The sequence below is a fragment of the Drosophila biarmipes genome, chromosome 2L (assembly GCF_025231255.1).
Source record: "Drosophila biarmipes strain raj3 chromosome 2L, RU_DBia_V1.1, whole genome shotgun sequence".
In the NCBI taxonomy this organism is placed as follows: Eukaryota; Metazoa; Arthropoda; class Insecta; order Diptera; family Drosophilidae; genus Drosophila; species Drosophila biarmipes.
In genome coordinates this window covers 23013852-23018351 of record NC_066612.1, presented here as the reverse complement: position 1 = coordinate 23018351, position 4500 = coordinate 23013852, and the positions used below count along the sequence as shown (strand labels likewise).

Sequence of the window (4500 nt, the reverse complement as noted above, 5' to 3'; positions counted from 1 at the left end):
TTTTTGCGTTTCAGTGGGCCCTTTGAGCCCGCACCGAAAATCCGAAATTGGAAAATTGAAATGCAGGAAAAGGTATAATAATTTCATGCTTCCTGGTAATTGGCAAGCAACAGGATGGCCCTGAGTTGGCAACAGGGTTCTCGAAAACAAGTTGGGATCCTCTCTTACCCTAGCCAGGTGGCGTTCGATCCGCAGGCTCCTTAGGGGTTGAATTTACCAGGTCATGCTCATGCAAATTACTCCTCCTTTCATTTCCTGGCGAAATAACTGCGTAGTTGTAACGGGTTAGGGCCTGGAAAAATACGAGCTTCAATTAAGTCCAAAGTGCCTCTCGCAAATGTGTGCCAGGGGCCCGAACTGCTGGCGACTTAAGTCTGAAATCCTCAGCAGGAATTGCAACATACCTTCATCCTACAAAGACCAATATCCCACAAACATCACATAACATCGATCATCGTCAAGCGCTGTCTGCCATTATGTCTGCCTCAGGTGTTCCAGCCAGCGGGCTCGAGAGCGAGATCCGTTCAGATACTTGTCATGTTACTGCGCCGCGGGCATTTTCATCCCAACTCCCAGCCCCCTTCGGTTCACCGTCTTTTATTCAACTATTGCGCATTAGGCACTGCACCTCAGCACTTTCGATTGCTTTTGCGTTGGCAAACGATTTCCTTTTAATCGCAATCACTGACTTTGCACACTCGATGGTGTGGTGTCTCTCAAGAGTTACCACAAAGTTAGGGAGCAAAATGGTTTTATAAATATAAGAAGTCATAATCTGTTTGATAAATCAAATTCAGTGTAATAGATCGCAGTCAACACAATACATCAAAACGAACATCATTGTACACAAAGAATCAAACTCAGTTTTAAAAATATGGTGGAACGTAGCTACAACTGGATTTATTGACGTCGATAAAGAATATGCATTACATTACATTTTGGATTGCGTTATCGTCCAGAGCAGATTAGGGTAAGCTGTTCTACAGCATAAGCGTAATCGGAGGTGCAGTGATCAGTGTATCCATTTATCTGGACATGCCGAATCCCAATTTAAGTCAATTACTTCATTGCTAGTTTGAAATAAAACCTTATGTACCCGTTTCCCTCTCTTCTAATTTCCCAAGCTGTGATCTTTATTAGCATTCCCGGCGTCCCCCACACCGACAGGATACCAATTTTACACCTCCTGCACAAACTTTCCCACCAATCTAGGAGGGCGGCCTTCCCAATAGGTCGCAAGCAATTTCCATTGACAATGGCCAGCCGCAGGATATATTCGGCATGAGCAAATACAATAAAAATACCTGTTGGCTGTTGCTGAATAGAAGGATGGATGCATTTACCTATATTATTATGTGGCCCTTGTCGGCCGGCGCAGGGCAATGACGGGAAAAATCAGGAAAATGGGAAGCTGCAAGTGCCTCAACCCGAGCAAAAACAGTTAGCGAAACAATAATGCGAGTCGGTACTCGAGAAATCCGAATAATAAGAGCAGGACCTGAGGAAGGAGATCGGTAGATGGAGGGTGACGGGCCATTGTCTATCGATTCCTTGCACTTCGCGGAATTGCACAAGCCGAAAAGCAAGCAAGAAATGCAATTCATTTTCACACGACACAGAAAGATGAGCTGCGGCGAAAATTCAAGGAAGGCTTCCACTTCACAACTTGTTGGTGGGCGTAATTTATGGCACTTAATGATTTGCCTTCCTCCGACTGCCGATCGATAAGTGATTTCCAGACTGCAAGTATTTAAACGCGGCTAGCCGAGAACTTTCACCCAGAACACAGTACAACTTTGGGAAGGAGTGGCAAATTTATTGCCCAGTCATAAATCTTATGGAGCTACTCTCGCGATTTTTACGACCTGTGAGGCGAGTAAAACCTCGGACTGGGGTAGCAATTGCCTTGGAACTTCGACGACGATTGGCGTCGAATTGTCTGGTCTCGCCAGGAATTTAATAAAATGCTCTCCGCTTGCTCCGAAAGGATTCCGCTACCTTTAACACGTCTGATAGATCTGAGGGCAGCTGGCAGTCTCTGACAAAAGGTTTCTGCCCTTGGATCTTCCCATCCTTCTTTCCCCGCCAGCGTTTCTTAATTTTTACTGAATCCTGACATGCCAGTAAGCAGAGTAAATTTCAATTTTTATGAATATCCGTGCGAGTGTTCCCGCCGCCCCCTTTTTGTATCTGGGCAGTAAATTAAGCGTAAAATCGTAAAACCAGGCAAGGTGTGAAATTTTATGCCAGCCTTGATTTATGCCAGCATCAGTTCTTGATGCTCCTCCACGAGCACGGGATTAGCACTGATTTAGTGTGCTCGTTCCCAGGGGGACATTGCGTATGGGATTGTAATTAAATGTATATTTTGAGTTTTATAGCCTTACTGCCAGGACCACCGTGCTTTTGTTCGATTTCAGTCAAGACTGGCATGGGCTGTGCTTGAAAACATCGAATGGTAAGCTCAGCTAATTTGAAGTACCTGAAGTGTATGTTTCAAATAATTAATAAATGAAACCTCGTATAATTCGTATATTTTGCATGGTTACTCAAACGTATTTCCATTTGAACAACTTCAATGTCGATGGAGACAAGAGGCAAAGGTCTCGCATTTTTTGACAAGCCATCGTCTGCAAAGTTCCACAATTACACTAAGCCAGCCCTCCAACTCTGAATGCGGTGACAATTATGGGAACAGACAATTGCCGCGTAGTCCTCAGGGAGGTAAAAAGTCCTGATGAGGCCCATGGGGCGCCGAGCATCCACTAACTTGTCATCCACTCCTCAGGTATCTGGCCAAGTGCAGGCCCCTTGAGAAAATGTCTAATTGCGGCAACTTAAACTCCAAATAAGCACTTAATTTACCAGGCAAGTGCACCAAGTTTCCACTTACGACCGCCATAAATCACAGAAAATGCTAGAAAAACAGTATGTGTGCGAGGGGCGCCATATTTGCAACATAAATAGGAGAAGAAGCAACGACCCAGGGCAGGGGAGCGACGGAGGAATGGAAAGATGGCAGCGTCCAAGGCGAGAGACGACTCATTGCCAAGTCCCAGACCATATCAAAACCCAGACCCCAGTCAGACTATCCACCATTGGTGCGACACAGTGGTTAGAAATGTGGAAAACCCCCTGAAAGCCTCAACAGCCTTGTGCGACTCATTAAAAAAATGTACTTTTTCCCCTTAACAATATGTAAATATATTTAAGTACTTTTTTGTCAAAGGCTAAAATATCTTAAATATTTATTTTTTAAACGTTATCACTTGCTGAAATGTAGAAATGGCCTGAATTGTTGTTGGTTTCACACTACTTACAAACACTACTTGATCCACTGTGGTCGGAATGCTTGCTACGAAACAGACACCGACTGCTGAAAATGCGACTGCAACGGCGACGGGCAAACAATAAGCGACAGTAGCACTGATTACTCGAGCGCTGCATAAGAACAGTTGCAGAGCCCCCTTCTGTAAAACCCCTTCCCGGGGAAGCTGCCTCCGACATTCGAGCCGCGTTTGGCAGCGTTTTGGCCAGACTGGTGGCGGCACAGGGGGTCGGGCAAGGTGTATGTGCCTTGAGAGTGCAACGCTAGAACTTAAGTAAAACAACTCATGTGCAAAAATAGAATGCGAGTGGCAGCCGAGGCGATGAATGCGCCTAGTTGTGCCCATGTGGGCTGGCGATGTGCCCTTGCCAGCAACCTGCAGCTTGAACCAGCCAGCAACCTGCGACGTTCGTTGCACTTGGCGGGGCACAGTTTGGGAGTCACCGCGCTGCCTGTTTGCACATTTGCTCAGGCAAAGTGCTTGGCTTACTTATGACGAGGTGGCCCACTTGACGATGCCAGGGGTAGGTCGCGGCTGGGTCCAGCCCCATCCTCCAAGCCAACCAAAAGCCAAAGTGCTTTGGCCTGATCTGAGGAGGGGTTCCGTCCCGGAGCACCTGCAGGGGCACAAACGTGGCCCTGGTATCTCCAGAGTTTGTTTGTTTGCTGTTTCGTCGGAGATTGCTTTCAAATTACTTTGAATCAAAAGCAAATGTCTGCGATTTTTGATCGATTTTGTTTTGCTTCTGCTTTTTATTCCATCCCCATCCAGCCCTGTGCATTATTCTGATGCTTTGGATGAAATTGCTCGGAAAGTGCGCAAAGTAGATTGAAGTCGTAACAGGCAGGGTCGATTGTTCCCAATGAGCCAGGTGTTTGTTAATGGAAACTCAAAGACCAAATTAAGGATGAATAATAATGGGAACATATTACTCGATCCACGTCTTTGGGGAATTAATTCCTCTGTTTCAGAAAATAAGATGCCCATCAATATGATAATAATAATTTGATAAACGAATAACTCAGATGTATAAAAAGGACCTGAAATACATTTTCCGTATATGATCAATTTAAAATCATTTGATTAGTAAACTAGAACTTTTGTGACCCAACAAGAAGCGCCATAGGCTGTGCTAATTTCTAGTTATTTGTGGGTATTGCCAACCATAAAA

The 4500-nt window shown here is 45.2% G+C and overlaps 1 long non-coding RNA gene across 1 annotated transcript; it reads left to right on the top strand.

Moving 5' to 3' along the window:
- Nucleotides 1-2346: 2346 nt before the first annotated feature.
- Nucleotides 2347-2901, top strand: LOC127010735 (uncharacterized). Its single transcript, XR_007763519.1, has 3 exons — nucleotides 2347-2458; nucleotides 2591-2724; nucleotides 2789-2901. It is a non-coding gene; the product is annotated as an uncharacterized LOC127010735 (long non-coding RNA).
- Nucleotides 2902-4500: the final 1599 nt, after the last annotated feature.